Source organism: Tamandua tetradactyla, chromosome 3, assembly GCF_023851605.1.
Source record: "Tamandua tetradactyla isolate mTamTet1 chromosome 3, mTamTet1.pri, whole genome shotgun sequence".
In the NCBI taxonomy this organism is placed as follows: Eukaryota; Metazoa; Chordata; class Mammalia; order Pilosa; family Myrmecophagidae; genus Tamandua; species Tamandua tetradactyla.
In genome coordinates this window covers 164,594,657-164,622,322 of record NC_135329.1, presented here as the reverse complement: position 1 = coordinate 164,622,322, position 27,666 = coordinate 164,594,657, and the positions used below count along the sequence as shown (strand labels likewise).

Genomic DNA, 27,666 nt, shown 5'->3' with positions numbered 1-27,666 from the left:
TTTGTACAATTCAGAAAAAGAAATAAAAAGAAAACAGAAAAAAAAACCCTTACCCCTCCCTTTCATTGATCACTAATTTCAGTCTACTAAATTTATTTTAACATGTTCCCCCTATTATTTATTTTAATCCATATGTTTTACTCATCTGTCCATAAGGTAGGCAAAAGAAGCATCAGACACAAGGTTTTCACAATCACACAGTCACATTGCGAAAGCTATATCATTATACAATCATCTTCAAGAAATATGGCTACTGGAACACAGCTCTACATTTTCAGGCAGTTCCCTCCAGCCTCTCTGTTACACCTTAACTAAAAAGGGGATATCTATTTAATGTGTAAGAATAACCTCCAGGATAATCTCTTAACTCTGTTTGGAATCTCTCAGCCATTGACACTTTATTTTGTTTCATTTCTCTCTTCCTCTTTTGGTTGAAAAGGTTTTCTCAACCCCTTGGTGCTGAGTCCCAGCTCACTCTAAGATTTCTGTCCCATGTTGCCAAGAAGGTCCACAGCCCTGGGAGTCACGTCCCACATAGAGAGGGGGAGGGCAGTAAGTTTGCTTGTTGTGTTGGCTGAGAGAGAGAGGCCACATCTGAGCAACAAAAGAGGTTCTCTTGTGGGCGACTCTTAGGCCTAATTTTAAGTAGGCTGAGCCTATCCTTTGTGGGGCTAAGTTTCATATGGACAAACCCCGAGATTGGGGGCTCAGCCTATTGCTTTGGTTGTCCCCACTGCTTGTGACAATATCAAGAATTCTCCACTTGGGGAAGTTGAATTTTCCCCCTTTCTTACCCTTCCCCCAAGAGGACTTTGCATATACTATTTTATTCACTGTTCAAATCCTTCTGGGATTTATCAAGGCATCACTCTGGACAAACCTACAAAATCTCATGCCCTACTCAAGGTTTCATGTACTTATGGTGTTCAATTAAGCTGTCCACATAAGTTATATTAGGAAATGCACTAGTCAAAATATAAATTTTGTACCAAATAAATATTTTTTGCTTTAGTCTCACACATAGTTGAAGTTCTAAAATATTAATTACCATCTATTTTCAATACCCTACATTATTGACATTCCTTTGTTCTTCCTCATTGTGCTGGTTTGAAAGGAAGTATGCCCCCTAAGAAAAGCCATGTTTTAATATAAATCCCATTTCATAAAGGTAGAATAATCCCTATTCAATATTGTGTATTTGAAACTGTAATGAGATCATCTCCCTGGTTGATGTGATTTAGTCAAGAATGGTTGTTAAATTGGATTAGGGGATGACATGTCTCCACCCATTTGAGTGGGTCTTGATTGGTTTACTGGAGTCCTATAAAAGAGGAAACATTTTGGAGAAGGAGATTCAGAGAGAGCAGAACAATGTAGCCATGAGATGCAGAGAGTCCACGAGCCAGCAACCTTTGGAAATAAAGAAGGAAAACACCTCCCGGGGAGCTTCATGAAACAGGAAGCCAGGAGAGTAAGCTAGCAGATGATGCCGTGTTCGCCATGTGCCCTTCTAGCCGAGAGAGAAACTGTGACTGTGTTCACCATGTGCCTTCTCACTTGCGAGAGAAACCCTGAACTTCATCAGCCTTCTTGAACCAAGGTATCTTTCCCTAGATGCCTTTGATTGGACATTTCTTTAGACTTGTTTTAACTGGGACATTTTCTCGGCCTTAGAACTGTAAACCAGCAACTCATTAAATTCCCCTTGTTAAAAGCCATTCCTTTTCTGGTATATTGCATTCCGGCAGCTAGCAAACTAGAATACTCATACAAAAACATTCTTAAATTTGTACATTTAGTCACTGTCACTTTACACTTTAGGCATTCCTAGATTATACCATCTCAGTCGTTATCGTATATCTTTCCTTCTGATTTCATTTTTGCCTCCAGTCCTCCTCCCTCTATCATTCTCATATTCAGCTTCATTCAGTGTTCTAACATTATTGCATTACAGTTAGGTAGTATTGTGCTATCCATTTCTGAATTTTTACAATGAGTCCCATGGCATAATCTGTGTCCCTTCAATTCCAATTACCCAATATCTACCCTATTTCTATCTCCTGATGACCGCTGTTCTTAACTGAAATTATCCAAGTTCATTCATCAATGTTAGTTCATATCAGTGAGGCCATACAGTATTTGTCCTCTGTTTCTGGCTAATCTCACTCAACATAATGTCCTTAAGGTCCATCCATGTTGTTACATATTTCATAACTTTATTCTGTCTTACAGCTGCATAATATTCCATCATATTTATATACCACAGCTTGTTTAATCACTTGTCTGTTGATGGACATTTTGGCTGTTTCCATCTCTTTGCAATTGTAAATAACGCTGCTATAAACATTGGTGTGCAAATGTCTGTTTGTGCCTTTGCCTTCATGTCCTCTGAGTAGATACCTAGCAATGGTTTTGCCAGGTCATATGGCAATTTTCTGCTTAGTTTCCTGAGGAACAACCAAACTGCTTTCCACGGCGGTTGTACCATTTTACATTCCCAACAGTGGATAAGTGTGCCTCTTTCTCCACATCCTCTTCAGCACTTGTTATTTTCTGTTTGATTGATCATGGCCATTCTTATGGGTGTGAGATGATATCTCATTGTGGTTTTGATTTGCATTTCCCTAATAGCCAGGGAAGTTGAGCATCTTTTCATGTGCCTTTTGGCCATTTGTATTTCCTCTTCTGAGAAGTGTCTGTTCAAGTCTTTTGCCTGTTTTGTAATTGGGTTGTCTGTCTTTTTGTTGTTGAATTGAACAATCTCTTTATATGTTCTGGATACTAGACCTTTATCTGATATATCATTTCCAAATATTGTCTCCCATTGTGTAGGCTATCTTTTTACTTTCTTGATGAAGTTCTTTGATGCACAAAAGTGTTTAATTTTGAGGAGCTCCCATTTATTCATTTCTTTCTTCAATGCTCGACCTTCTCATTTTTTGAAAGATAAATTTCGTCCCATTGTAGCTTATTTTGTTTTATCAGTCATTCAGGTGGTGGTTGCTGCTACTGATTCTTCTTTTGACTCCCGAGAAAACTAATCCTTCTATTCTCGGTTTAATTTTTTTTTCTTGTGCTCTATGATTCTTTAATGGCTATTGGTTTAACTTTTTCACTTTTTTCATAGATAATGCTCATATTTTATCTTTTTTTTTAAGTGAATAACCTTGTATGGAATTTTTGGTATTATTTTCCTTTTCCCTCCAGCATACTGAATTATTCAAGATTTGTCTGGTGGCTTGAGGTAGCCAAAAGGGGGGTGACATTTTTCTATGAGCTCACTGCTGATCTGCTCCCATCTCACAAAAGTTGTGATAGATACCTTACAGAAGGAAGGGAGTAAACAGGCTAGAGAAAAATGGGAGAGGGAACTTAGGTCTTGATACTCTTAAAGTCCCCAACTCTACATCTTGGATTACTCTTGTCAGAGTAATCTACTTATTTACCTTGATTTAATGGTGAACTTTTATTAACCCATTTTTTTAAAAAGCTGTGTTCACTGTTGTGCTTAGGGTATATGGGGAAAAGAGATAAGAGTGAAGAAAGACTTGCTCATATGATATTTCTTATTGACTCAATTAAGAGTGTGTATACGTATTCTTCTAAACGTAGTATAGGAATAGACAATAGAAGGTATGTTAATCCAGGTCCTTTAAAAAACAGACATCAGAATGGGATTAGAAGACAAAATTTATTAAAGGAAAAGCCTATAAGGGGACCTAGGGAGGAAGATAATAAAGGTCAGGAGAGCCATCAGACCATGAATTAGGTCTGACCCCAGATAAGAGAAAGAAGGAAGTTTAGGTAGAAGAAGTGCAGTTCTAAGAAATTTACACAATACTGTCAGGAGTTATTGAACCAAAGTCACCTATCGGGTTGGTCCCAACCCTTCTGAGATCTGCCTTGCTCAGTCATAAACTGGGAGCAGCCAATGGAAAGTATGCTCTTGGTGCAGATGTAGTGATAGGTTTCAGAACACAGCAGCTCGGGCTATCAGTCAATTATACTTCCTGAAATTAGAGATCTGAGAGGCAAATTTTCATGTCTTTTAGATACACAGATCCACTTTATCACACACAGAACCCCTTTTCCATACAGGTAACTCCATAGTTACCATGGGTTTTCTTCCTGAGGAAGAGAAAAAAGAAAAAGGCTATAAGGGAAGCCTAGGGAAGGAGATTGAAAAGGTCAGAAGAGCCATCAGACCATGAATTAGGTCTAACCCCAGATAAGAGAAAGAAAGAAGGAAGTTTAGGTAGATGCATCTTGGACTGGAGCATCTTGGTAGAGAGAGGATAGTGAGATGAACTACAGCCCCTACTGCTGCAGAAGATCCCAGCACTGTACTTGATACTTATTCTTCCCCTTCTCCAGATAGTGGTTCGAGCTGAGGCTCTATGGGCAGGAAAGGCAAACTCAAACCTAGATTGGCTATCTACCCTGCAAGAATAGAACCAACGACCCTTCCGGGGTAAAGGGGCCTAATGTAGTGAAGTTACCACCAAGTCCACCAAGTGCCCAACTGATCTCCTGGAGGAATAGTGCCTTACTGAGGGCTAAGAATTGCTCTTTGTGGTTGATAGGCTGGGCATTCAGAGACAGCAATAGCTGTATCAGCTTTGATATGTGGTAGTCCATGATGTTTGAGCCATATATAGCCTCCATATCTGTCACCTGCCTACTTCAATCATGTACCTATTGTGACAGTCATAAAAAGCTAGCTGTTACATTATCTACCTTTTGTTCAATCATTTTGTTCAGTACTTCTTTATGGTAGATACTATTGATGGACACTAATGTTCAATATAAAACAATCTTCATATTTCAGGCTTACTCCCATCTATTTGTTCACATATCTCTATCCCATACCTCTTTATCTCTAATCTTCCAGTACTTTTACTTCCAGACCCCTGGTCAGAAAATCAGGCCATTAATAACTGCCTAGAAATTTGTATATATCCCCACCTTGGGACACTTCTCATTCCACACCAAGTAGATGCCAGGTGCACTGCTCACAGCTCTTCCTACTGGGAAGATTTTTCCTCTCCACTGTTTTTCAGGTCCACTCCAAATGTGGCTGCAATGCAGTCATTTTAAAATTATTGGTTTGCTTTCATGTGTCAAGCCAAACCCAACTTAGCCAAGCTCAGACTTTTCCCTCCTCTTTCAGCTACCTAGTTAATCAAAATCTTTCGTTATCACATGGTGCAGCTGAGGAAAAGGTACTGATGCAGTATTGATAGGTAGCATGAAAGTCTGGGCTACCTAATCATGGTCTGGCCCCATAATCCCAGAGTTCCACACTGTGATACTCCCACTGGGACTTGCCATAAGTGCCATGTTATATCCCCTCCACCCCATTGTCACCTCTGACATCATAGGGCTTGCCAGATCATATGGGCTAAGAAGTAGGGTGGCTTGCATCCAGCCTAGACCTCAGTCAGGGCCCTATTCTGCGCTGGATCTCAGTCAATGCTGGAAACATTTCATGTCACCAGAGCAATATTCCTAGGTGGTGAATGTGTTGCCTATGGAATACAAAGAGGCTTACTAGGCTCTATGCTTCCCCCTTTGTGGTAAAGTATGCAAGATTTAGCACTTTGTCTTTTAATTCAGTGGGGAAAATCCCAGCACCTTGCTCACTGAAGCATTAGTCTTCCTTCCTCCTAAATAAATGTTTATGAGAATACTGACACACCCAAACAAGTATTACCATAGAAACAATATATCACAGACACAAATGCAGTCAGAAACATTAAGCAAAGGGTATCACCTCCTTTGTGGGAATAGCATAATCACTGAACCAACCAACAAATACTATTAATTATTTAGCATTTTTGGTTCATGTCATTAAAGTTTGGTGCTTCGACCATGCACAAGTGACTACATTGTGGGTGTATAGATCAATAGATTAATAAGCCTTGTCAGTCTGCAAAAGATGATACAACTACAGAAATGCTTAGTATGAAATTTAGAATGCTATAATCTTAAATACTATAAAGTGCAAATTCTGTGGTAAAGGGGCCTGGATTCCTAAACATCGGCTGTGTTTTGTTGTTCTCATTATAATTCAAAGATATGGTTTTGAACACCAAAGCCTTTTATAAAATTCACAAACAACTCTGAAATTGATTAGGTTAATTGAGCAGCATTTTAATCATCACTTGTGTAGTGAAGCTTCTATGAAGTTCAGAAAGGAAGAGGAGTGAAGAGGAGCAAAAATCCTTCTCCAATTATATTCTCCTTCCTTGCCTATGGAAGATTGCAAAAAAGGCTGTGAGATGTAGCTCTTCCCATCAAAAAGTGGGGTCTATTCCTCCAACCCCTAAGAACAGCTAGGTTGCTCTTTTAACTTGCTTTGACCAAGAATACAGTGGAAGGGACATTTTGTAAGTTTTTGAACTGAGGCCTCCAGAGGCCTCACAGTTTCTCCTTTCTGTGATTGTGACTCCCGCCCAGGATAGCCTGAGTACAAAGAGAAACCATGTGGAGCAGAAAGCCATTCTAGCCCAACTGTCTCAGACCAACCAGCCCCAGCTGACCTGCCAAATGACCACAGGCAGATACATAAGCAAACCCAGCTGAAAGATTAGCTCAGCCTGGTCCAGGCCAGAACCAGCAAGCCAAGCCAGCCCAAGTTGCCAAGGTGCAATTAGATTTTAAGTCACTAAGTTTGGGGGTAGTTTATTAACAAAGGCTAACTGGTAGCTCCACATATCCCCAGAAATGTCGTAATTAAGTACTTTGCTCGAAGTAAGTTAAAGTTTTATAATGTCACTTAAGCCAGTGCTCCTTAAAGTGCTCATCTATGGAGAAACAAAGGGCTTGCACCATAATGTAAACCTATGCACTCCTTCATCCAGAAAGGCTTGCTGCAGAAAGGACCTTGACTGAATTAGTGAGCATAGTGACATACTTTGTTTATATTCTGGTGCTAGCTCCTCCTATCATTGCAAACTGGTAATAGTTCACAGACCAGCTTAATAGTCCACTGTCTGTGAACCACACTATTAGTAGCAATGACCTAAGGCTTAAGGGTCAGCAAATTTTTTTCTGTAAAGGGCCAGATAAGCAAAATTTTTGACTTTGCAGACCGCATAGTCTCTGTTGGAACTATTGAACTTAACCATGGGAGAGAGAAGCACCCATAGACAATAGGTAAATGAATATGCATGACTGTGTTCCAATAAAACTTTTAAAACCAGACAGCAAGGTGGATTTGGTACATGGGCCATAGTTTGCTGGCTCCTGATTACTAAGCATTTTCTACAGCTTGTCCTCATCAAAACTTATCATTAGGTTTGGTTCTTAAAAACAATGTCAAAAGAATGTAGGTAAGGATAAAAAAAAAAAAAAGAATTAGAGCTATCCTCAGAGAGAGGAAAAACAGATGCCTTAAATAATTATTTCATGCCTCGACATGGAAATATGTAAGTAATTATTATAAAATATATAGGAAATAAAGTGAACAAGTATTGCTAAACAAAGCTTCCAAGAAGTTTTCATTTCAAAATGTTGACATTTCAAAGATACAGAATCGTTTAGCAGAAAGAGCTGGGGTATTCCCTTACTCCTTTTATCCCTCCTTTGTTTCCTCTCTTCCTCTTGTCTTCCTACACCCTCCTTCACCCCCCTCCCCCCCGCCCAATGCTAAGAAAGTACTTCCAGGCACTATTAAAAGTAACCACCATTACATTCTTAAGGAGCAGGTTCATAAAAGCAGCAATTCATAATTTATGGCTGCATATTTGAGTCTCCTTCAATGTAGTTTGGATACAACACATTCCTGTGTCAGTAAAGTATGAGACAACCATCTGTCTTTAGATTCACCCTGAAAATGGAAAAGGTGAGGGAGTGTCAGGAAAATGCATAAAAAGAGATGCCAACCTTGTCATTCATTTCTCAAAAAGCACACTGGGCAGATTTCCAAATTCCCTTCATATTCCTTTTTTTTAAATTTAATACAGGATGATTAACTTCTTTGACAAATATACTCCTCCCCAAATAACAACAGCTGCTGTCAAAATCATTAGAGTGAAATGAAAATCTCAACCACTAAGTGTCCTGTTTATTCTAATGATATACGAAGAGCAAAAGCTATTTCTTAAGGATCTCAAGCTCCTTAAGGGTGAGACATCCATTTTAAATGGGTCAGCTTTTCAAATAGTTTATTTATTATTTGATATTTACTCCACCTTTTAATTAAACTCTTAAAATTCCTTGACAAAAGGCATTTATGGGAAGAATAGTACACTGAGAACCAAAGCCATTATCAGTCATTAGATACAGATTGGTCTAGCAGATTTGCCACAGGGGTTGGATGTGGTGCCATGGCCTCGGCCGTGGGGTGGGAGTGGGGTGGCTACTGAGGAAGTGTTAGGAGAAAATATATATACCCAGAGACTGAAATGCTGGTATGGCCTGATGGGGTGCCACAGACTGGGGGTGGGCTGAATAACCAGGGAAAATTAAGGAACAGTGGGAAATTAGGGAAAGCTAGAAATGACATGTTTCTTGAAGATGATTATATAATGATAGAGCTTCTTGAAGATGATTGTATAATGATATAGCTTTTACAATGTGACTGCGTGATTGTGAAAACCTTGTGTCTGATGCTCCTTTTATCTACAGTATGGACAGATGAGTGAAGCATATGGATTAAAAATAAATAATAGGGGGAACAAATGTCAAAATTAAATATATATATTGGATAGATGGAAATACTAGTGGTCAATAAGAGGAAGGGATAAGAGGTATGGTATGTATGAGCTTTTTCTTTTTTCTTTTTATTTCTTTATCTGGAGTGATGTAAATATTCTAAAAAATTATCATGGTGATGAATATACAACTATGTGATGATATTGTGAGCTATTGATTGTATACCATGTATGGAATGTATGTTAAGAATGTATGTGCGGACTTCAAGGCCAAGATGGCAGCTTAACAATGCGCTCATTTTAGTTTGTTTTCCAGAACAACTACTAAACAACCAGAAACAATACAGACCAGCTTCTGAGGCCACATCAGTGACCGGACACACATTATACCCCAATCTGGGCCAGCTGTGAGCCCCCAGAACTGTGAGTTCCCCAACCTGTGGTGGCTGGTGCCCCTCCCCCACAGGCTGCTTCTCAGAGGGGAAAGGAAAGAGACTTTACCAGCAGCAGGGGCTGAGCCCAACCAAACACCAATTGTGAAATTAATTAACAAATTCTGACCACTAAAAATAGGCCCCCAGATCAGGTGAACCTGGTCAAAGTGGAGGTCGCTCATTTTTGCCCCAGCACCTTCCCCATGGGAGGGTTAAAGCCCAACTCAGGTGGAATCCCTCTCTCAAGGAATTCAGACAACAGGGCTTGGTAATTTGAAACCATTAAAACAAGCCTACAACCTCTCCTCAGTCTCCACCACGCCCCCAGCCAAAGTTAAAGGTATCGCATCATCTTATGCTGGTGGGGCCTGCAGGCAGACAAGCACCACATACTGGGCAGGATAAGAAAAACAGAATCCAGAGACTTCACAGGAAAGTCTTTCAACCTGCTGGGTCTCACCCTCAGGGAAAACTGATGCAGGTGACTCCTTCTTCCTGATAGGAGGCCAGTTTGGTCTGGGAAAATCCAGGCGCGGTCTATAATACCTAAGTAGACCCTCCTAAGTGTGGGGGGAAAAGGCACCATACAAGCAGGGCAAGAAACAAGAAAACAAAAACTGAAAAATTCTCCTCTGTTAAACAAAACTTAAGTTAGAGGTCCAGATAAAGCTGAATTGTATGTCAAAGAACAGATAGACAACAAATCCATCCAGCAAGAAAACCCTAGGTAAAAGAAGTGCAAGCAATCTCCAGAATAAACTAATAAAAGTAATTAAATGCCTAGACACCAGCAAAAAATAACAAATCACACTAGGAAAATTGATGATATGGCCCAGTCAAAGGAACAAACCAACAATTCAAATGACATACAGGAGCTGAAACAATTAATTCAGAATATATGAACAGACATGGAAAACCTTATCAAAAACCAAATCAACGAATTGAAGGAGGATATAAAGAAGGCAAGGAATGAACAAAAAGAAGAAATTGAAAATCTGAAAAAACAAATCACAGAACTTATGGGAATGAAAGACACAGTAGAAGAGATGAAAAAAACAATGGAAACCTACAATGGTAGATTTCGAGAGACAGAATATAGGATTTCTGAACTGGAGGAAGAAACATCTGAAATCCGGCAAGAAAAATAAAATATAGGGAAAAAAATGGAAAAATATAAGCAGGAACTCAGGGAACTGAAAGACAATATGAGGCACACAAATATACGTGTTGTGGGTGTCCCAGAAGGAGAAGAGAAGGGAAAAGGACGAGAAAAACTAATGGAGGAAATTATCACTGAAAATTTCCCAACTCTTATGAAAGACTTAAAATTACAGATCCAGGATGTGCAGCATACCCCAAAGAGAATAGATCCAAATAGACTACTCCAAGACACTTACTAATCACAATGTCAGAGGTCAAAGAGAAAGAGAGAATCTTGAAAGCAGCAAGAGAAAAGCAATCCATCACATACAAGGGGAGCCCAATAAGACTATGCGTAGATTTCTCAGCAGAAACCATGGAGGTGAGAAGACAGTGGGTTGATATATTTAAATTATTAAAAGAGAAAAACCGCCAACCAAGAATTCTATATCCAGCAAAACTGTCCTTCAAAAATGAGGGAGAAATTAAAACATTTTTATACAAAAAATCACTGAGAGAATTTGTGACCAAGAGACCAGCTCTGCAAGAAATACTAAAGGGAGCACTAGAGACAGATACGAAGATAGAAGAGAGATATGTGGAGAAGAGTGTAGAAAGGAAGACTATGAGTAAAGATAAAAAGAAAGAAAATTAGATATGACATATAAAATCCAAAAGGCAAAATGGTAGAAGAAAGTACTACCCATGCAGTATTAACACTAAATGTTAATGGATTAAACTCCCCAATCAAAAGCCATAGACTGACAGAATGGGTTAAAAAACAAGACCCATCTATAAGCTGTCTCTACTCAAAGGACATGAGAGCAAGGACACAAACGGACATTTGCACACCAATGTTTATAGCAGCATTATTTACAATTACCAAGAGATGGAAACAGCCAAAATGTCCATCAACAGAAGGGTGGCTAAACAAACTGTGACATATACATACAATGGAATATTATGCAGCTGTAAGACAGAATGAAATTATGAAGTATGTAACAACATGGATGGACCTTAAGGACATTATGCTGAGCGTGATTAGCCAAAAACAAAAGGACAAATACTGTATGGTCTCACTGATATGAACTGACATTAGTGAATAAACTGGGAATATTTTGTTGGTAACAGAAACCATCAGGACATAGAATTAGGGTAAGATATTGGGTAACTGGAGCTGAAGGGATACAGATTGTGCAACAGGACTGAATATAAAAACTCAGAAATGGACAGCACCACACTACCTAACTGTAATACAATTATGTTAAAACACTGAATGAAGCTGAATGTGAGAATGATAGAGGGAGGAGGGCTGGGGGCATAAATGAAATCATAAAGAAAGATAGATGATAAAGATTGGATAGTATAAGCTAGGAATGCTTAGAGTGTATAATGATAATGACTAAATGTACAAATTTTTAAATGTTTTTGCATGAGGAAGAACAAAGGAATGTCATTACTGCAGGGTGCTGAAAATAGATGGTAATTAATATTTTAAAATTTCAATTTATGTATGAGACTAAATAAAAAAATGTCTATTTGGTACAAAATTTATATTTTGACTAGTGCATCTCCTAATATAACTTATGTAGATAGTTGGTTGAACAACATAAGTACATGGAACTTTGGGTAGGACATTAGATTTTATTGGTTTGCCCGGAGTGATGTCCTGATGAATCCCAGAGTGATTTGATCAGTGAGTGGAAAAGTATTTGCAAAATCCCCTTTGGGGAATGGTGAGAACGGGGGAAAATTCAACCTCCCCAAGTTGAATTATTGATATTCTCACAAGCAGTGTGGACAAACAAAGCTATAGGCTGAGCCCCCAGTCTTGGGGTTTGTTCACATGAAACTTAACCCCACAAAGGATAGGTCAAACCTACTTAAAATTAGGCCTAAGAGTCACCCCAAGAGAACCTCTTTTGTTGCTCAGATGTGGCCTCTGTCTCCAGCCAATACAACAAGCAAACTCACCACTGTCCCCCTGTCTACATGGGACATGACTCCCAGGGGTGTGGACCTTCCTGGCAACGTGGGACAGAAATCCTAGAATGAAGTGAGACTCAGCATCAAGGGATTGAGAAAAACTCCTGAATGAGCTGAGACCCAGCATCAAGGGATTGAGAAAACCTTCTCGACCAAAAGGGGGAAGAGTGAAATGAGACAAAGTGTCAATGGCTGAGAGATTCCAGAGTCGAGAGGTTATCCTCGGGGTTATTCTTACGCATTAAGTAGATATCACCTTGTTATCCAAGATGTAATGGAGAGGTTGGAGGGAACTGCCTGAAAATGTAGAGCTGTGTTCCAGTAGCCATATTTCTTGATGATGATTGTATAATGATATAGCTTTCACACTGTGACTGTGTGATTGTGAAAACCTCATGTCTGATGCTCCTTTTATCTACCTTGTCAACAGATGAGTAGCACATATGGAATAAAAATAAATAATAGGGGGAAAATGTCAAAATAAATTCAGTTTGAAATGCTAGTGATCAATGAAAGGGAAGGGTAAAGGGTATGGTATGTAAAATACTTTTTTTCTTTTTCTGTTTTTGTTTCATTTTTCTGTTGTCTCTTTATATCTTTTTCTGAATTGATGCAAATGTTCTAAGAAATGATCATGATGATGAATATGCAACTATGTGATGATACTGTGAATTACTGATTATATATGTAGAGCAGAATAAGCATATATGAAGGATGTTTGCATTTCTTGTAATCTGTTTTAATTAACAAAAAATTACAAAAAAACAAAACAAAACAAAAAAGAATATATGTGCTTGTACATAGTTGTATCAATAAAATTAAAAAAAAAGAACTAGAGATGATAGCAGTGGGTTGTAAAGAGGAAGAAATAGGGAAGGGGGCTATAAAAAGGGAATGGAGAAATGTTAAATTTTGTCAACTTATCAAATTTCCCTCAGGTTGGCTAGGTTGATCCTAGCCAAATGAATAAAAATTTATCCTTTTTTGCACAGGGGCAAAAGGAGTCAGTTTATGCCAGGACGGGGAAGAAACCTGACTTAAGCAGTTTGAGTATTGCTCTAGTTTGCAAGCCGCTGGGATGCATATACCAGAAATGGGATGGCTTTTCAAAAGGGGAATCAATTATTAAGTTGAAAGTTTACATGTTCTAAGGCTGTGAAAATGTCCAAATTAAAGCAAGTCTATAGAAATGTCCAATCTAAGGCATCCAGGGAAAGATACCTTAGTTAAAGAAGACCAATGATGGTCAGGGTTTCTCTCTCAACTGGAAAGGCAATTGGTGAACATGGTGACTTCTACAAGCTTTCTCTCCAGGTTTTTGTTTCATGAAGCTCCCCTGGGGGCATTTTCCTTCTTTATCTCCAAAGGTCTCTGGCTGTGTGGGCCCTGTAGCTTTTTCCAAAATGGCTCCCTCTGAAAGGGCTCAGTGAGCAACCCATTTTGAATAGGTAGAGACACATCTCCGTGGACTCATCTAATCGAAAGTTATCACCCACAATTAGGTGGGTCACATCTCCATGGAAACAACAGAAAAAGATTCCACCTAGCAATACTGAATGAGGATTAAAGAACTTGGCTTTTCTGGGGTCAACAACAGATTCAAACCAGCACAAGCATCCCTTTTCAGCACCCATTTCTAGGCTAATCTTCATCTGCATGATCTTCACCAAAGCTTCCCGTGAGCAGTGCTATGCCTCTTTGTGCTCTGTTTGTGCACAGCTTGAGACTGAGAGCTCCCAGGGGCCTCTATGTAGTGCCACCTAATTGGTGTGTCATGAAAATGACAGTGCTATATATAATCCAATGTTGTATCTCATCCTGTCTGTCCCCTGATGTTTAAATTTTCCGCCTATGTGTTCTTCATCTGCTTCTCTCTTCTTCCTCTATGCATCAAAAGATGTCTTTTATACCTCCTGATTTCTTCTCTTCCTCATCAGTATTAATTAAATCTGCAGATAGGGCATTGTGGGAACCAAAAATCCACTGTAATAGCTTTATTTTTCTTTTTCACTGTTGTAATCAATACTTCCTTTTACTCATCCCATAGCAAATTCATCCCCTTGGGGAGAGGTGGGAAATGAAAAATTTTAAAGCTGAGAAGTACTACCTTAGAAATAAACTTCCTAGCTTTAGTTAAAAACACTTCATTCTCATCCCCAAAAGTGTCATGTGCTTATAAGAACTCTTAATAGAAATATAGAAACCCAATGACTCATTCATTGATTTATTTACTTAACAATTATTTGTTGAGTAAACTTCTGTAGGAAACACTCTTCTAGGTGCAGTGATATAAGGAGGTTATCAACTAGTAAGGAAACCAGATGTATAAACATAAAATTGCAATATAGTGTGATAAGTGATTAATGGAGGTATATACATGATTTTGTTCAAAGGAGGTAATGAATGATTCTGTTAGATTGGGTGAGGAAATGCTTCCCTGAGAGATTTTGAACTGTGATGAGAAATAATGGAATTCACAAGGAGGGAGGAAGAAGGAGCGTGACTCAAATAATATTTTCCTTGAAAAAGGAGTTTACATAGAGGATTGATAGGGGATGAGATTGGAGAATGATAATAAAATTCACTACCATGTATCATTTGGCAGGTATCAGGTATTGGGCTAATTGCTTTATGTTGATTATCTCATTTAATTCTCAGAAAAAGCCTTTGGGGCAGGTACTACTATTATTCTTGTTTTACAGAAGAGCAAACTGAGGCCTAGACAATTTGAATAATGTGCCCAAGGTCTCTTGGCAAATTCCAACCCAGCTACCAGGATGCAGCTGTTAACCACTAAGCATACTGTACCTAAGCAGGAAGGGGGTGACAGAGTGACAGAGGGCCTTCTAAGTTATTCTAATGCTCAAAACATTGCTTCTGTTTGTTCTTTTATTGCTTTGTAGTCATTAAAATGCTTAAAGCAGGTGATAAAGTCATAATTTAGAAAAATTACTCAGTCATGGATTATCTTTGTAATGGTATGGCAAGTGATGAAGAGTGCCTGAATATAGCAGTGGCCGTGGGGCTAAAAATGGGAATGGATAAATATATGAGATGTTGAGGAGGTAGAGTGGCAGGTAGAGTTTAATGATAGGGAAGAAGACAAAGATACTCCCAGGTCTCTAAGCGTGAAAGGAACCTTACGTATTATTTAGTCTCACCTCTGATCCAACACAGTAGTCCTGCCCATAGCATGCCCAAATGTTGGTCTGTCAGCCTCTGTGGGGATGTCTCCAGGGTTGGGAGCTGTCTGTTTCATGAAGAGGCAGCCTGTTCCATTCAGGATAACTTTGATTTTATAGAGAGCTTCTTTATATTGACCTGAAACTTGCCTACCTGTATATTCCATTGGCCTTAATTCTTTACTTCAGCAAAGACTATATCAGTTTCCTATAGTTGCTTACAAACAGCTATTTTACCTCTCCTAAGACTTCTCATCTTCTTCCCTTAAAACCTTCCCAAGGCTTCAGAAAAATTCTAACAAAATCTCTATCAGGTAACTTTCTCTATTTATCTAGAGGTCAGACTTGTATTATGTTTATTACCTTAACCTTAAAATGCAAAACTGCCTGACTGAGGTTGTTATCATGTCAGCCTCTTGAGCAGGCATGATAAAAGAACAGAAGGACAAGATAAATGTAGGAGAAAGCACAGTTTATCTCCCTAAAATAACATCTGCTAAGAAACTGCTGTCCTTTTTCTGAGGTTGCATGACCGCTGCCTTACTCATCTGAAGTAACAATCTTGTTTTATTACAGCAGAAGAAAAGATATGGCTTCATTAAAATAAATTCAGCATTTAGATAAAGAAGAGAATAATATTATAGCTGAAAGTGATATTTGAGATGATCTCATTTAACACTCATTTTACAGACAAGGAAATAGGGGACAACTTGGTGATGACAAGTAGTAAAATTACTTGTGAAAGCTATGAGGAGAATGGTCAACAAATAACTAGACAATCTTGTAGTACCAGATTAATACTGTAGTCAAGTCACAAAGGAAATATCACTTTACAATGGAGGAATCTGGTGCTCATCCCTCTAAATGGACAGTTAAGTTTAGAGTCTCTAATAGTGGTTCACCTAGATAATATTTTCTGATGAATTCAACATAGAACACCTAACATCACCAGTGATGAAATCTGGGCAAAAATGTCTAATTAGAAAACACAAAGTTCAACAACTTATGCTAGAATAATGGACTATCCACATGCAAAAGAATAAATTTGGATCCCTTCCTCAATCATCTACAAAAATTAAATCAAAATGGATTAAAGACCTAAACAAAAAAGACAAAACTGTAAAACCCTTTAAAGGAAACAGATGTAACTCTCTGTCACCTTGTACTAGGCAATAGCTTCTTAAATATGATAACAAAAGCACAAAAAACAAGAGAAAAATTAGATTAATTGGGCTTCATCAAAATTAAAACATTTTGTGCATAAAGGACACTATCAAGAAAGTGAAAAGACAACCCACAGAAGGGGAGAAATATTCACAAATTATATATAATAAGGTCTAGTATCCAGAATATATAAAGAACTCTTACAACGCAACAAGAAAAATACAATAGCCAATTTTTAAAAATGGGCAAAGGACTTGAACAGACATTTCTCCCAAAAAGATATACTAATGGTCTATAAGCATATGAAAAGATGATCAACATCATTAGTCATTAGGGAAATGAAAATCAAAATCAGAATGAGATACCACTTTATACCCACTAGGATGACTATAATAAACAAAACAGAAAAAAATAATAAGTGTTGGCAAGGATGTGGAGAAATTGGAACCTACATACATTGCTGCGGGAATGTAATATGGTGCACTTGCTGTGGAAAGCAGGAAGTTCTTTAAAAAGTTAACCATGTTACAATAAGACCCAGCAATTCCACCTCTAGAGAACTGAAAATCTGTGTTGACACAAATGTAACATTTGTATATAAATATTCAAAGCAGACTTATTCATAATAGTCAAAAAAGGGGGAACAACACAAGTGTCCATCAACTGATGAATGGAAAAACAAAATGTGACACAATGGAACATAATTTGTGGAAACTGACCTACATTTGGTGGGTGTGGACCCACTGTAAATAGGACCTCTTGAAGATGTTATTTCATTTAAGGTGTGACTCGACTGAATCAGGTTGGGCTTTAATCTGTATTCCTGGAATCCTTTATGAGCAGAATGCAATTAAGCCAGAAATCAATGCAATCCAGAGGAAAAAAGAGAAGTCATTGCCATGTGACAAAAGCCAAGGACCGAGGATCACTGGCAGCCAGCCCCAGAAGGCCATAGTCTTCAGGGAGAAAGCATCACCTTGCTGATTTTGGACTTCTCCTAGCCTTCAAACCATAAGCCAACACATTCCGGTTATTTAAGCCGATCCATTATATGGTATTTTATTTATTTATTTATTTATTTTTGGCATGGGCAGGCACCGGGAATTGAATCTGGTCTCCCGCACAATGGGTGAGAACTCTGCCACTGTGCCACAATTACCTGCCCTATATAGTATTTGTTTTAGCAGATGGAAACTAATACATTATTCAATGATAAAAAGGAATGAAGTACTGATATATGCTACATCCATGAGCCTTGAAAACATTATACTAAGTGAAAGAAGCCAAACACAAAAAGCCATACTGTATTATTCCATTTACATGAAATGACAAGAATAGGCAAATTTATAGAATGGTTGCACAAAACTGGGAATATACAAAAACAAAACAAAACACTGCGCACTTTGAAAAGGTTAAAATGATTAATTTATGTTATGGAAATTTTATCTCAAATTTTTTTTTAAATACACAAAGTTTTAGATATGACTTTCATTTACAGTTGATTCAGGCAATAGGAAAAAACTAAATGGTAACAGGAGGAAGTATCAAAAGAAGGATTCTATAGAGTTAAGAGACTATTCTGGAGGTTACTCTTATGCAAGCTTCAGATAGATGTGCTAAGTGTCATGGTTTGCTAAACCCCAACCAAAATCGTTATGTTGACTCAAAAATGCTTAGGGCTCAAACTGAGACTCTAAAAAGATTTCATGCACTAAGTTTGCTTTCCTGGAACCTATAATTCCTGGAGGGTTCCTAGATCAGATAAATTCTCAAACCCAGCAGGACTAGCCTCTCCAAGATTATTGATTGATTACATCTCCCTATCCTTCAGTGGCAACACCTCTTCTCAACATGAAAAAGTCAGAACAGGCATTGCCTAAAGATCACTATAGATTGGGAGAGGGATTACAGGAGGAGGAGGAGGAGGTATAACAGAGAAAATGAGACGATGGAATGGTAGCACATGACAAACTCTGGGATCTGTTCTGTAACTACTTGTTGAAGTGTGCTTTGAAAATTATTGGTTTTTCTTTCATTGCCTTATAAATGTTATATTTTACAATTAAAAAAAAAACTTAAATAAAAGCTTTTGGTATAGCCAAAGTCTACTCTTCTTTGTCGATATTTTCTAAATTTTGAACAGACCATCATTTGCTGTTTCTTTGTTTGTCTTGTAGTCTTTTGTTGTACACTTTGCATTTTAATATTTTGATATATTAACTTTGGCATTTAGTCCTTGAGCTGTCTGTTCCTTAAGTTTGTGTCCAGATAGAGATATGAAAGAGACTTTCTTGAGTGTTAGGATTCAACAAAAACAAACAAAATTACTCAAAAACCATTCACAGTCTCTGCACATTGGCACTGTGCTGACTGGTGCTGTTCATCAGAATTTAGGCCTCCAGCCAAAAGGTCAGCCCTAGATAAAAGTTTGAGGTCCTCTCCATCCTTCCTGAGTCTGTGTCTTATCCTGGGCTTGTGTTTGTGGTCTTAGGAATTCCCCCATTTACAGAAATTCAACTATTCCCTCTACTTCTCCTCTATAGTTTGGTCCTCTCTTTTAAGTCTTAAAGCAGGTTAATCTTTTGTTCCAGGCCACTTTTATTTAATTGTGTATTACACTTCTTTAGCTGTCTGCATCCTGCTTCTTCCTACAAAGCAAGTTTTTGGAGGGCAAGTCAAAGAGGACTTACCTGATTCAGTCTTTCAGATTGCCATCTCATTGAGTGGTACTAATATACAGATTCCCAGGTATGTGTGTATAGGTTACTCTGCTCCCTCCAGAACAGAACCAGGAGATGCTAATTACAAGGTTTGTGGATGGAAAGATGGGAAGGCATATTTAGGATTCCAGAACTGGAACAGTAGAGAGTCATGCAAGAAGAGATCTATATGGAAACAGGGCAGGGAGAAGCAGAGAAAGACCTAGACCCAAGGTACTAAAAAATGGGTAAAAATAGAAACAGAAGAAGCATCAGTTAGATGACACATAGAATAAAATTACTTCTTGTTGAGTTCCTGTGATCTTGGGGCATAGAAACCCATGGCAGAATTTGCCAGGGAAATAGCTGAACCTCCCCCACAATGTAAGTGGGGAGGTATAGAAGGCTACTTCTCAATAAGGTGATAGCCTAGCATGACTGTTTCTAAACCCCACTGATTTGTAGGACATAAGTAGTTTATTAATGTGAAAATTTAATGATTTCTCATTAATTCTAGGAGAGGGGTAGGAGCAGGCTAACTAATTGCCTATTAGTAACACCAAAAATGGAGTCAGGGTCTGGGGGGTGGAGAGGGACTGAGGGGTAGATTGGGATAAGGGAACAAATCCATCTGGGTTTGAGGTAAAGCCAGCCCTCTATTTTGAGGTCAAGAAAGAATGGGACCTAAGGGTCATTACTACATTACTAACATTCATATACCATTCTATGCTTTGATTCTTCCTCCAGAATGTTTCAATAGAAAACTCAGTTTTTACAGGCAGAGCCTAAGTTGATTTCTTACTCTGTAATGTCTTAGGGCTAACTTTGTCCCTATGGGAGTCAGCTAGCTCTGGTGAATCATTAAACTAGAATTTTATTCTTAGAACACAATTACCTTAAGGTGTGACCTTGTCTTAAGTCGAACCATAAACCTGTCCAGGACTATGACCTCTGGGGTAAGACCCTGCTGCCTCCTCTTAAAGGATCGCTCTTCAAAAAGGAGACAATATACTCCCTTCTGGTTTCTAGTTGCTTAAAGAGACTGTTATGAGGATTATAAAGATAATATCTTTGGAGGACTTTGAGCTCCTTCAATAAAAATGTTGTACAATTATACTCAAAGGAATTCTGGTAGACAAACATTGTGATATTGTATATCAGTCCTTGTATCTCCATTTAGATGTTTTTAACTTGGCTTGTGTACAGAGGCATGCACAGACATATATAGAAAATGCTCTATACTAAGTATGTAGTTCAGTCTTACCCCTCAAAAAAGAGCATGGGGTAAATTTTCGTCAAAGCTCTGGGCTTCCCTCACAATGAGAAGTAAAGCTAAGTATAGGTGAAGCCTGTGTGACAAATAATCTGAGGAGAGTTTATATATAATTTGCGTAATTGACATGATGCATCTTTTGGTGAAATGGTTATTAACCAATATTATTTCAAGTGTTATTTTCATGTTATTTCAAGCTCTGTATGTTTTTCATAATTATAAAGGGCTTCACATTTTCATGAACCCTTAGAAGATATGATATTGATTTTAATAGCGTTTTCTTGACACCAGTATTTGTTTCAGACAATGTGGCCAAGACACTAAAATGGGAATGTTTGTATACTTTGAAAGTGAGAAAATAATTTTTATTTTTTTCTTTAATTTTCTCTAAGTTTCAGACACAAGATGGTTATATAAAAGGTACTTCTAAAAGGGGAAAGGATGAAAATAGGCTGACTATTTCAAACATAAAGTTCACTGTGAAATCAGTAATATATTCAGTAGAGGTAACAGGGAACCAAGTTGTCGAAGAGAAAGAAGAACAAGAAACTCAAGAAACTGAAAATAATGATTGGGGTCAGATGATAATGGTAAAATCAAGAAACTTGATTCTTATGGAAAAATCCACTGATAGCTACAAAAGGAGCGTTTGAAATAGGAAATGTGAGAGTAGAAGATAATTTTGGTATAGTTAAAGGAGGTAGCAGCTATGGGTGTGAATGGAAAGAATTCATTTTAAATGTGCCCCAGAACTAAGAAGAATATTTTTGAGGGATAAGGGAGCAATGGTGAGACAAACTTGGTTAAATGTCATATGATTATTTCAAGGAAGAGTTCACTTGGACTATCATGGCCAGTTTGGGACACCGTACTTTCCTAGGGACATGGATGAACCAGAGGTCATTCAGCACATTGGGACTGTATGTCAATTGTGCCTACACAGAGAGTTAAGGAGACATGATAGCTTTCCTTCGATATCTCTAGATCTTCCATTAGAAAGAAAGATTACATTTTTCAAAGTAGATAAACAGACCCATGGAAAAGTAGAGGGAAGTAAATTTTGCTCAGTATAACATTCTAAAAATTAGACATACCTCTGTAATTGGATGAGCTGTTGTGAAATAATTCTCTCCCTATCTTTGGAAGTACTAAAGCAGAGAATATTCAATAATGTGACCGACTGGTAGGTTTTTGGTTTTTTTAAATGAGGTCATTTATGGCTGGAGGAGTCTCTGATTTGTGGACAGTGCACTGTAGTCCTCACAGCATGATGTTGCACTCTGACCTTTATCTGGGGTCTGCTTTTTAGGCACCCCATCTGCCAGGAGTAGGAATGGAAGCCAGACTATCTGTTATGACCATTCTTTTGTCACAATCCACTAGCTGACATACTGGTGTCAGCAACTGCTTTCTACTTCTCAATCATTATTAACTTTGAGACCCAAGCAAAGATTTCCTGAAGACTTTCTTCTTTGTTAATTATAACAGGATATCAATTAGGGTCCCAGCAGGAAAAAATGAACACTGAAATTGGATAATTTAAGGAGAATTTAATAAAGGGACTGTTTACAAAGATGAAGACAGTGTTTAAGGAAACCAACAAAGGATAGAAGAGTTCCCAAGGACTTAAGGGGGCCAATACCACCCCAGGCCTGAAGGATTAAGGGAATGGAGCTGTTTCTAGAGCCTGAAGATGGTGGTTGTATAGAGAAGACTGCAGACAGGAGTTGCGGCCTTCAGGAAGAGTAGAAGTCAATGGCCAGAGAGAGAACCAAGGAAAGAAATAACCCAACCTTGCTCTCCTTCCTCCCCATGGCTAACCCTGACCATAAGTTGGACATGAAGGGAACCAGTTGACATTATGGGTCAGCCTCTTTGGACATGGTACAGAGTGGAGCAGGAGAGAGAGTGAATCTAGAGGAGCTAATAGAAGATACCACAGAAAGCATATTTCTCCCTATGGTACAATTTGTGCTTAAGAAGTATTTTTACTATTGGAAATTAAGCTAGATATTCTGGAATAACTCAAAAGATTCAACCATCTGTTAGCTGCTCTGAGCCCATATCTGTTAAGTTCACAGCCCCCTACAGTGCTTTTCCTGATGGCCCCTCCTTCAAGGAGTGTGCATAGTGATTTTGCAAAAAGATGGACATGTATAAGTCCTTTACTTAAGCAGGTATAAGGGTTTCCCCTCCTTGAAACTGAGAGGAAGAACTGAATACAGGAAAGAAACACCTAAACAGAGACACAGAATTACTATGAAGCAACTGAAGCTTACATTTCTGGGCCCTGCACATGTATGGGCTTCAGTGAGCAATGAGAGTTGCTGAAAGTTGTAGTATGTTATACGTGAGAAGGAAAAATCATATTATATTTCTATGTCGCATTTCTGGTAAATTGCCTAGTGAGATTTCAGAAGAGAGGGATATGGACTGCCAAGATTCTGGTAATTTATTGATTTATCTTCTTATCCGTAATAAATTTTCCATTTTGTACCATATTTTATATTTGTAATTTTATATTCCTTTGTTTAAAAAGGATCAACCAAAAACAAACAAAAAAAGGATCAACCAAAATATATGTTACCTGCCATAAGACCTGGCTCCACCCTACCTCCATGGAATTCTAATTACATTCAGACTAGCTCAGAAGTCACTTTAAAGTGAAGGTGGCATGGTTGGCTTTGGTTTGAGGGGATAGATATGAATTTGTCTGGGAGTACATGGAGAGTTTGTGCATGAGAGAAAAAGAGCATATATGCATGTGCTATGTGTAAATAAAGGATGGCTCCTATATATCAAATTTTACCATGTGACACCTAATTATTGCTCTATTTCTTTCTTTCATATTCACATTCCTAGAACAGACATTTTACATTAGATGCATCTACCTCTGTCTTGATTTACCAGAGCTGCTATGACAAGCACTTTGCAATGAGTTGGCTTAAACACAAGCATTTATTGTCTTACGGTTTTGAAGACTACAAGACCAACATCAAAGTCTTGACAGCTATGCCTTCTCCCCATAGTCTGTAGCTTTCTGGTGCTGGCTTACCACAATTCTTGGGGTTCCTTGGCTTAGATCTTTGCCTCCATCAAATGATCTCCATCAGTGGCTTTCTCTGATTTGTGGCTTTTATGTCTTCTAGCTTCTTCAGATTTCTTGTTTCTACTGATTACATTTGAATTTCCTCTCCTTATAAGGTTTCCTATAAGACAAATTAGGACCCACCCTCTCTAATTCAATTTGATATCTTCAAAGGAACTATTTACAAATGGGGTCATACCCACAGGGATGTGGATTAAGATTAAGACTATCTTTTGCTGGAGTACATGTTAACCACATCCATACCTTTGACTCTTGTTCTAGTTTGCAAGCTGCCAGAATGTGATATACCAGAAACAGAATGGCTTTTTAAAAGGGGAATTTATTAAGTTGCAAGTGTATATTTCTAAGTCCATGAAAATGTCCAAATTAAAGAAAGGCTATAAAAATGTCCTATCTAAGGCATCCAGGGAAAGATACCTTGGTTCAAGAAGTTTGTAATGTTTAAGGTTTCTTTCTCAGCTGGAAAGGCACATGGCAATGTCTGCTAGCTCTCTCTCCTCATTTCATAAGTCTTCTTCAATGGTTTCCCTGGGGCTCTGTCTGTTTTGTTGGCTCTGTTGGTTCTGGTGGCTCTCAAGCTTTTTCCAAAATGGTTCCTTCTTAAAGGCTCCAGTCAGCAACCCCACCTTAAATGGGTGGGGACACATCTCCATGGAAACCATCTAATTAAAAGTTACTACCCACAATTGGGTGGGTCACATCTCCATGGAAACAATAAAAAAGCTCCCACCCAGCAACACTGAATCATGATTAAAGAACTTGTCTTTTCTGGGGTACACAACAGATTCAAACTGGCATATTCCACCCTTTGGATCCCCCAAAGACAAGTTCTTTCTAAATGCAAAATACATTCATTCCATAACAACATCAGAAAGTCTTAAACCATTTCAGGAACAATATAAATGCAATGCAAAGTCAGAAACAGTATTAAATCTCATCAAAGCCAACTACAGGCATGGTCTGTCCTAAGGCAAAATTCTCCAGATGGCTCTGGATAATTTAAAACTCAGAACAAGTTATTTGCTGCCAGCGTACAAAGGAGGGACAGTCAAAGGATATATGTTCCCATTTCCATAGGGAGAAATTGGAAGGAACACAGGGGTCACCAGACCCAAGAAGTTTCCAAACCTGCAGGGCAAACTCCATTAGATTTCAAAGTCTGAGAGTCATTTATCTTTAGAGCTTTAGAAAGCAGCAGTCTCACCCCTTCCAAAGGCCTACACAGCAGCCCACCTCCCTCTGAATGCAACCTTGGGGAACACTGGGAAGACCATCTTTTTCTTGGCTTCACCTTCTCCAAGCATGGGGGCTGCACCTGGCTTGGGCTCTCTGCCATCTCTGGGGCATACTCTTACCCCCTCCACAACAATGTGGTGGCAGCCAGGTTCTGCACAATCCTCAAGGAATGTGCTCCACCCTCTCCAAGGGCTGAGGGTGCACAACTCTGCCTTCGGGACAAACTCACCCTCTCCAAGTGCTTGGGTGGGTCCACTCTCCTAGCCTGAGGTCTCTTGACTTCAGATCTTAGCTTCTATGGTTCTGCCTCTAAAAATGTTTTGCCTTTACTTTGTCCCTTTTCTGAGCCTTTTAGTACAGACTAGCAGCTGTTCCATTTATAAAGATCCCACAATACTTTTGTTGGTTTTCTATGCAATATTCTCAGATCGTGACCATCAGACAAAAGGAGTTTCCACAGTCCTTCCTGGATAACTCTATCTGCAATCCTGACTTTTTCTGAAATGGCTGACTGGTTCCATGTTTGTTTAGATCCTCACATGAGTCCCTTACTCACTGGGCTTTCACTTTCTGGAAGCCCAGAATTTTCCAGAACACCAATTTCTGTTTTCTTTATACCCAAGAGTTCAGTTCTCAACTTATCCCTTTCCTGTCATTTTCATTATGCAAGGAGAAGCCAGACTGCATTTTCCACATTTAGTTTGGAATTTTTTTCTGCTAAATATCCAAATTCATCACTCTCAAATTCTGCCTTTTATCTACAAAGAATGCCTTCCTTCCAGTTTGGAACGACATGTTTAGCATTACTATCTAAAGAGGTATCTTAAGGGTCCACATTTCTACCAACAGTCTCTTCAAAGCAATTCAGGCCTTCTCTGTCATGCTCCTCACAGCTCTTCCAGAATCTTCCCCTTATCCATTTAAAAAGCCATTCCAACATGTTTGGTATTTGCAAACTGCAACACCCCACTCTCACTGCCAAAATCTGTTCTAGTTTGCAAGCTGCCGGAATGCGATATACCAGAAATGGAATGGCTTTTTAAAGGGGAATTTATTAAGTTGCAAGTTTAAAATTCTAAGATCATGAACATGTCCAAATTAAAGCAAGGCTATAAAAATGTCCAATCTAAGGCATCCAGGGAAAGATACCTTGATTCAAGGAGGCCAATAACGTTTTGGGTTTCTCTCTCAGTTGGAAAGGCACATGGCGATGTCTGATAGCTTTCTCTTCTCATTTCATTAGGCTCCTTCAATGGCTTCCCTGGTGCTCTGTCCATTCTGTTGGCTCTGTTGATTCTAAAGCTTTTTCCAGAATGGTTCCCTCTTAAAGGGCTCCAATAAACAACCCCACCTTGAATGGACACACCTCCATGAAAACTGTATAATCAAAAGTTACCACCCACTATTGGGTGGGTCACATCTCCATGGCAAAATCAAAAGCTCCCACCAAGCAATATTGAATAAGGATTAAAGAACTTGGCTTGGCTTTTCTAGAGTATACAACAAATTCAAACCAGCACAAGTCTCTTTAAACAACTTGTTCCCTTCCCCCTTTTCTCCCTCCCATCTTGTGATAATTTAGAGTGATGTACCCCCCAAAAAACATGTTCTTAAAGTTGATCCATTCCTCTGTATGAGTCCATTGTATGTAGGACCTTTTTTAAAAAAAATTATTTTAGTGTATAATATAACATATATACAAAGCAAAGTAAGAAAAAAGCAATAGTTTTTAAAACACTCTTCAACAAGTAGTTGCAAGACAGATCTCAAAGTTTGTCATGAGCTATTACACCATCATCTACGATTTTTCCTTTTAGCTCCTCCAGAACATTGGGGGCTAGAAGGAATGAATTTTTTTTTATTATCATAATTTACTTCTTTTGTGAAATATAACATCTATACAAAAAAGCAATACATTTCAAAGCACAGCACAACAATTAGTTGTAGAACAGATTTCTGAGCTTGGTATGGGTTACAATTCTGAAATTTTAGGTTTTTACTTCTACCCGCTCTAAGATACTGGAGACCAAAAGAAATATCAATTTATTGATTTAGCAATCATACTCATTTGTTAAACCCTACCTTCTCTGTATAACCCACCATCACCTTTATCTTTCTCCCACTCTTTAGGGGTATTTGGGCTATGCCCATTCTAATTTTTTCTTGTTGGTAGGGCTGTCAGTAATATGGCTTAGGGAGATGGATCTAACTGATGTTATGGAGAAGCTGGCCCCTCTAGGTTTCAGGACTTACCTGGTCCAGGGACCCATCTGGAGGTTGTAGGTTTTGGAAAATTATCCTAATGTATGGAAACTTTGTAGAATCTTTTATATTGCCCTCACTGTTCTTTAGGTCTGGCTGGAATGGTTTTGGTTGGGGTTTGGAAGGTTACGATAGGTAGCAATGTCTAACTGAAGCTTGCATAAGAGTGACCTCCAGAGTAGTCTCTCAACTCTATTTGAACTCTCCCGACCACTGATACCTTATTTGTTACACTTCTTTGCCCTCTTTGGTCAGGACGTCATTGTTGATCTCACAGTGCCAGGGGCATACTCATCCCTGGGAGTCATCTCCCATGCTGCCAGGGAGACTTTCACTCCTGGATGTCATGTCCCATGTAGTGGGAAGGGCAATGATTTCACTTCAGAGTTGGGCTTAGAGAGAGTGAGGCCATATCTGAGCAACAAAAGAGATCCTCCAGAAGTAACTTTTAGGCATACCTATAGGTAGGCTAAGCTTCTCCACTACATTCATAAGCTTCACAAGAGCAAGCCTCAAGATCAAGG

The 27,666-nt window shown here is 38.6% G+C and overlaps 1 long non-coding RNA gene across 1 annotated transcript in view; it reads right to left on the bottom strand.

The window, feature by feature from the left end:
- Window positions 1-27,342, bottom strand: part of LOC143676460 (uncharacterized) — a 38,588-nt gene extending 11,246 nt beyond the window's left edge. The window contains exon 1 of the long non-coding RNA XR_013172097.1: window positions 27,134-27,342. This is a non-coding gene — a long non-coding RNA (uncharacterized LOC143676460). The remainder of the gene's footprint in view (window positions 1-27,133) is intronic.
- Between the last annotated feature and the right edge of the window lie 324 nt (window positions 27,343-27,666).